Source organism: Rhincodon typus, chromosome 18 (assembly GCF_021869965.1).
Source record: "Rhincodon typus isolate 14 chromosome 18, sRhiTyp1.1, whole genome shotgun sequence".
NCBI lineage: Eukaryota > Metazoa > Chordata > Chondrichthyes > Orectolobiformes > Rhincodontidae > Rhincodon > Rhincodon typus.
In genome coordinates this window covers 45707029-45714878 of record NC_063349.1, presented here as the reverse complement: position 1 = coordinate 45714878, position 7850 = coordinate 45707029, and the positions used below count along the sequence as shown (strand labels likewise).

Below are 7850 nucleotides of genomic sequence, written 5' to 3'. Positions count from 1 at the left end.
CAGCAATTGTGCATAAAAATGAAGTGAAGCATGCACAAGAATTCAAGTTGAGGGTTGTAGGGATGGAGATTACGGAGAGTGAGGGGAAAGACAAGACAGGAATTAAACGCAAGGATTTGAATTTTAAAATCAAGGCATTGACAGATCAAGCTTCGATGTAGGTCAGCAAACTGATGGGTGATCAGGACTTGGTATAAATCAGGACTTAGACAGTAAAGTTTTGCATAACTTTTCTTTCAAGGAGATGAACAATCCTGACTCATTCTGTTGTAACTAACCATCTTCTCCGGATACTTTCTCATCTCTAGTATAACAACAAATAAACTGCTTGGTAAGACAGACTTAAAAGTAGCCAAAAGAAAACAAGAAATTGAAGCTTTTCGTCATGCACTCATCAAAATCAGGAGGCAAGAAACAGACTTGCTAAAAGGAACTCTATATAGCATAAGGGAGCACTGATTATTTGGGCCGTCATTGATATGGAGCTAGAGCAACAGCCACCTGTCAATCTTAATTCTCAGACTAGGCAGGTAGAATCTGTTTGGGCAGGTTGTTGCCATGGAGATGCAGTAGAGGTTGGCTGTCTCCATGACCCTCTTTGATATGAACAAATTCCTTTTGCCTGAATAAAACAGGCTCCTGTGTATTTATATATGTAACTCCTGCTGCATTATTGCACAGGACCCTGCTTTATGTAAGCAAAGGTGTTTGCACATACATTGCACCCTTTTCACAAAAAAGGGTTATGGAGCCATCCAATCACTGCTGTATTCCCATAGCAACACCCTGCCCAATCAGAATCTACCTGCCTGGACTGAGAATTAAAATGAACAGTTAACTATTCTTGTTGCATCTCCATGCCCATGATGGCCTAACTATCAGCACCCTCTTCTCATGCTGTATGAAATATGATGTGGAGGTGCCAGCGTTGGACCGGGGTGGACAAGGTCAGAAGTCACACAACGCCAGATTATAGTCCAACAGGTTTATTTGAAATCACAAGCTTTCAAAGTGCTGCTTGTTCATCAAATTTCAAGGTGAAAAGTTTCAAATTCTTGCCTCCTTTTAGCAATATCTGAATCTCCAGTAGCAGTGCATGTACAGAGCATCTGCCTTTGTCTGTTCACATGGATCTTTGTGTCTTTGTCAATGTGTGTGTCTGTCTATGTTTATGTCTGTCCATGTGTGTGAGTCTCACAACACATGTTACATATGGGCCAATACACAAATTCATGCTGGAAATGATTCATGTTAGAATCTGTTATTTTTAGGTACTCTACTGGGAGCAGAAGACAGAGGACTTTGCTGACACAGAGCAGTTCAGTTGTTCTGTTTTGACTTCGGGTGGCATTGTTTTGACAGTCCCAAACTAGAAACTCCACCGAGTCTGAATAATTTCTTTTTCTCAGTTTCAGACTTATCGCTTCTCACTGTGAGCCAGTGACAGCCCACTTTAATGACAAGAAGTCATTCAAAGGTCTGTCGGAGATTGAAAATGGATCTCTCCCCAGAAATATTCTTTGTGCCAGGAAAATAACAATCAAACATCTCTTCTTCAAGGTTTGTTATTATATGGAGACCACTTAAAATAGAAGTAGAAAATGCCACAGAGGCAGAGGGGGAACCTATGAATCAGGAGCAGAAGGCCTTGCAGCCTCTTTTGCCTGTGTTATACCCAGATCCCAGACGAGGTTCCCCAGTTCAAGGTGAGAGAGATTCCATTTATTATCCTATTTTCTTTTTGGCTGACTTGCTAACCAGCTGGCTGCTAACACTCAGAGTGAAAGAATTTATTTATTTGTGAATCGGGGATGACAAGGGTATAGTTCTTTGACTGTGACTTTTATAATACACTAATGTTCAAACCCTAGTTAGTCCATATGGGTGCCTTAGTCAGTGGCAGACACAGAACCTCAGTCCCATTGTGCACACTCTTGGGCTCCTAATGGGCACGTAAGGCTATGAAAATTCACCAAGAATGCCAAGAATATGGCCATAGATTTTTGAAGACCAACCACAGGACCCCAAAAATGGGCCATGAACAATTGCTAGTCTGCTGTATACTCTGCAGGTCTATTAAGGAATTGATATTTCTTCAGGGATCTAGGTTTTATAGTGTAGAAGCAAAATAGATGATGTTTACATGCAAAATGCAACTTTTTAAACCACATTTAATTGTGAACCTAAGCGTTTTGTAAAGATTTATGATTATTGCACAAAACTGTACAATTATTTAGAATTTAAAATGGCTGCTTGTTTGACTTTAGAGGCACTTTGTTTAAACCTAGTGTGAAGGTTTATTTTGGTAACAAGGTCAGTCTGTGACCCAGCACATTAACTGTTTTGCTCTTGTTAATTTTTAAGCCAACTCAGCCATAACAATAACAATTAATCCCAAATTCTCATCCTTACACTGACGTGCTTTCACAGCTGGAGATAATTTAGCCAGCATTGCTGATGATGAAGGGCAGGCACAGGTATGGGTAAAATTCAGGCAAATATTTATGGAACTGGGAGTATCAACCTTAAAATGTTTATGGAACTGAATATGTTTTCAAATATAATATTTACGTTCTGTATAAATGCTTGAAAAAGCTTGTAATCATGTCAAGCTAGTTCTAGGTTTAATCTGGTTTTGGGTAGCCCACATCACGAAGTGGATTTTTTCTACACCGCCCACACTGTGAATAGGAGCTGTATTCCATGTGGAACTTGCTTCCTTGCCTGTTGGTCAGTGAGCAAGTGAGAACAGGTCTCTGCCTAGTTGAGACCAGTCGTATGAATGGAAAAATACAATCTCTCTGTTGAAGGAGTCAGTCTCTAGTCAGATTTCATGAATTCACAGTCTCACAACTGTGCATGAATCAAAGAACTACACAATGCAAAAGGAGGACATTCAGCTCATAATGTCTGTGCTGGTCCTTTGAAATCCAGTTAGTCACACTCTCAGCCATTCTTTCCCTTAGCTCTTAAAATTATTTCCCCTTACAAAAAATTTAGCCAATTTCCTTTCGAAAGTTAGTATTGAATCACTTTCAATACGCTTGCAGTTAGTAATTCCTGTTGTTTATGTCTCCTGGTCAGAATGTCAGTAAACCACTTCACAGACATGCAAATGATATCATTACTGTATCATAGAATGTGACCTGAAGGTATAATGGTCTCGTACTCCATCTTGACTTGGACCGTTTGAAGCATGACACGTTACTAGAAGTATGCCGCTCTTTGTTGTATTCCAATAGCTTAATGTTAGCCCAAACACTTATGTACCTGTGAATGTAATGTTTCTACATTATAATTAGCTGGAATAAATGTCTGCTGGATTCTTCAATACTGCAATTTCCACGCTTTTTTTATGTTGAGGAATAATATGAGCATTGCCACATCAGAAAGAAAACACAGCTAGAGGTGAACTCACATCAATAATAAACCAGCCATATATGAAAATGCAAATTTTGACAATAATCTTAAATCTGTTTATTGATCTCCTGTACAGAGTTTTGAACGCCTGGAACACACACTTCCTTCCGAGCCGGTGAGGTTGATGGAGGATGAATGATGGAGGATACGTGGAAAGACCATTTAAAGTGTGCATAGGTTCAGAGGAATACAACAATGTTGTTATCTTGCACTGTATTGATTAATAATTTCCCCAAAGTCCCAACGATATATGCATTCATGAAGTGGCATTTAAATCAAACTGTCTGAGAGATGAAACAAAGGATAGGTCATTTTGGACTGAGATGAGGAGGAATTCCTTCATCAGATGGGACAAATCTTTGGAATTCTCTACCCCAGAAGCCTACAGAAGCTCAATCATTGGGTATATTTATGACAGATTTTCTGGAGACTAATGACTGTAGGGGAAAACGGTATTGACGTAGATAATTAGCCATGATTTATTTGATTCGTGAAGCTGGCTTGACAGAGTGAATGGCCTAATCATGCTACTGTACCCTACATTCCCATGATACAGGACTAACCACAACAGGAAACAAACAAGACCAGCTTCACACTAGCTCCATTATACAGCAGGCACTTGACTTTTAAAATTTTTAGAAGCTTGACTGAGTATTTTGCATACAGAAACGCAACTTACATTTCCCACAGTGGCTTTGATGTTGCAGAACAGCTTGAGGTATTTCATTGGAATGTTATGTGATAAAATTTGACAACAAGTCTAGTGAGAAGGTATTAGGACAGGTATGCTTTGTGTATCAATCTAGGCCATTTTTACAGGACAGGAATCACTCTTCAACAAGTGATTCCAACCAGAAAGAAAGCAAGAGTTTTCATTTAGAAAGCACCTTTCAGGATGTCCTAGAATGTTTACAGTCAGGTAAGTACTTTTTGAAACATAATCATACATAGGAAATGCCACAGCCCAGTTGCACACAGCTCCCATAAACAGCAGTGTGATAATGGCTCAGTTGCTATGATGTTAAGTAAGGGATGAATGTTGACTAGGATACCTGGGTTAACGCTTCTGCAATTCTTTATTTTTTTTAACAGAATCTCAATTTAACATTTAACCTGAAAGACCAGGCAGGATTGGGCATGGTGAAATCTGTCTTGAATCACGGAATGGTGACTGAATCCTAAAATCAACAACTCAACAATCAATGCTCCACTCTTCATGAACCAGCCAGAGATACTGATCCATGTAACTTTTAACTTTTATCTTTTTTTTGGACTCATCTCCTATTCCTAATTTGTGCGTTTGCTGCATTTTTTTTTTCTTTTCTTACTTAGTAACTTATAAACTCACTCATTTGTTAACTCAAGAAAGCCTGGCTAAATTGACTCCTTTTAAAACATAAAAGCATTTGATCTGGAAGAAAGGCATTCACAGGGAATAGATCCTTGCTGGAAAAACTCAGCAGATCTGGCAGTATTTATGGACAGAGAAGCAGAGTTAATGTTTCAAGTTCAAAAACTGCTCATTGGAAGAATTCCATAGAAGAGACTTTGTCCCGTGTAGTGATTGGATTGAGGTTGGCCAGGCGGATCTTGAGTATGAGTTCCCTGATTGGGCCTGTAACCTCGACCAATGAGGGAGTCCTGGCTGACAGATATAAAAAGGAGTATCAGAGATTCTCTTCACTCTAGGGCCTAGCTCTCAACTACCTAGTCAGTCCATGTACTGTGCGTGTGTAAATAAAGGGTGACTTGGTGACAGGATACCACCCTCCATGGAGTTATTTCAGCCACAAAACATTAACCGTTTCTATCTCCACAGGTGCTGCCAGGCCTACCAAGTCTGTGGGGTTTTTTTAAATTCCAGATTTCCACCATCTATGGTATATTACTTTTTAAAATAACCTTGCTGTGACCACTCTTTGAGGGGTGACAGCTGAATAAAGAAGGGGAGTTAGTTCATCCCCCCTCACAGGAGAGCTTTAATATTTGGCGTATCAGTCTGGAATCTGAATAATTTGGGGAACCTGGCTCAGGTCTGTTCATAACAGAGTCTGATTAACAACCTTGTGATAGTGGGCAGGATTCCTGAGTTGGGCACGTCTGGTTCCCAGTTTAACTGGGGACACTTTTTCCCTCACAGCAGGAATCCAAAGAAGGCTCTTCCACTTGATTCTCCCACACACCCTCACTTTCTATTATACCCACTACAGTGGGTTCAATTAAATTTCGCCCGTCTATTCTGGTTCTCCACTGTTCTTGTTAAGTATTTCAAACAAAGAACAAAGAACAATACAGCACAGGAACATGCCCTTTGGCGCTCCAAGCCTGCGCCAACACATTTTGCCCTTCCATACTAAAACTGTGTTCACTTACAGGATTCGTATCCCTCCATTCCCTTCCTATTCATGTATTCATCCAGGTGCTTCTTCTTTCCAGTATTTTCTATTTTTATTTTGGATTTCTAGTAGTATTTTTACTTTTGTTTTTGCTTGTGTTGAAAGTCTGCATCTTCTTAAGTTAACGGTTTTAGGAAATAGAACATTGAATGATTAACATTGAGATATTTCTCACTGCACTATTTATACAGGATTATACTGAAGAGCTTTTACAAAAGAATTATCCCTTAGTTTCTACATTACAATTTACAACACTTCAAACTGACTTCATTGGCTGTAAAGTACTGTCCAGCAGACATGAAAGACAGTAGATCAATGTGAATTCTTTTGTATTGAAATGCAAATTATAATTACCATTTCTTCACTCTTTCTTGAGTGTATGCTTGTTAGTAGGTTTTCAAAACTGTAATCATTTTAATTAATTGACTACATATTATTGAACACTTCAAAACAATTGTGCATGATTCTGTGTTCTTAACAAAAACAAATTAGCTCAAAAGTTCTCTTGAGAGGATTTAAACAGTTACACCATTTTACTTGCCTTCAGAATAAATTGACAGGGGCCCTTTTTATGAAGTGCCATAAGATTGCAGCTAACGACTGCTGTTATCCCAACTGCGTAAGATCAGAAGATAGTTCCAGGCACAAGATGGTGACTCGCTTTCAAATTGCTTATGACATTCCTAGGTGCAGATAAACAGCACACTGTATGGTCTCATTGTCACAGCATTTTGTGAAGGGGCCATTGTTCAGATTTAGCCGTCTGGGGCTAGCCTGACTCAGCAAGTTCTGTGTAAAGTTTACATTGTTGCTTTCCATCAGGGAAGCTGAATTCTTCTGTATTTACAAAACGAGGTCAGAGTGGTTCAGAAGGAAAGAGATTCAAACATTGTTTGGAAACAGGAATCCCATTACAAGTCCAAAAGTTCTATTCTGGGGCTTATGGATCATTTTCATGCACGACTCTGTTCCAACACTGGGATCTACAGTCTCCTGGGATGACTTGGTTCAGTCATCACATGCACAGTGCAGAGTGGACTATCTCTTTAACCTAGAAAGAACCAGGAAAATTCCATAAAGACCATTGAGTCTATCATCAATATCTACAACAAACTGACCATTTCATTGACAGCATTATTAAAACACTCATGGCAGGAACAGAGGAATGCCAGATGTAGGCCACTCAGCCCTTTGAGCCTGCTCCACCAATTGATAAGATCATGGCTGATTTGAATGGTCTCAACTCCATTTTCATGTCTGTCCCCCATAATTCTTGATTCTCTTGTTGATTAAGAATCTATGTTGAATACACTCAATGACCCAATCCCTTCCACTGGCAGGGGAAGAGAATTTTATGATCTCAACCCCCACCCCCCGAGCCAAATCCTTCCCTGATATTTTAGTTCCTCCTTAATCAATTACCCTTCCCATGAATTTCTTCCTGGAATTGATTTTGCCTCTCTCAGCAAATCCCCATCCTTACAGAACATTACAACTCTCTCTCTCAATGTTGCCCCTTCCATTTATTTCCTATCCTGCAAAGCCTCCCTCTTGCGATTTAGCATTACCCTCTCATGATTTCCCAAGCTTTGAGAAGTAAGGGATCAATGTAAGTAATGCAACTGATGTTGCAATCAAGACATGAAGAGAATGGTTTGAGAAGGAGACTGAGAAAGAAGAGACAGAGTTGGAATGCCTGTGCTATGCATACTGTGCTGGTAACTGCTAGAGTAGAGCAATTGAAACAGTGCTAAGAGGACTGGGGACAAACTAACACAGACAAACCATGGTCTAGAAGCTGATAGCAGGAACTGCAGATGCTGGAGAATCTGAGATAACAAGGTGTAGAGCTGGATAAACACAGCAGGCCAAGCAGCATCAGAGGAGCAGGAAGGCTGACATTTCGGGCCTAGACCCTTCTTCAGAAAAAACATAAGGCTGAAGCATTCACATTGTTCATTTTTTTTCTGAAGAAGGGTGTAGGCCTGAAATGTCAGCCTTCCTGCTCGTCTGATGCTGCTTGGCCTGCTGTGT

At 39.9% G+C, this 7850-nt stretch overlaps 1 long non-coding RNA gene across 1 annotated transcript; it reads left to right on the top strand.

Moving 5' to 3' along the window:
* The first annotated feature begins 1256 nt into the window (after nt 1-1256).
* On the top strand, nt 1257-5730 carry LOC125485355. The gene is made up of 3 exons (XR_007264107.1): nt 1257-1560; nt 3497-3587; nt 4513-5730. It is a non-coding gene; the product is annotated as an uncharacterized LOC125485355 (long non-coding RNA).
* The last annotated feature ends 2120 nt before the right edge of the window (nt 5731-7850 follow it).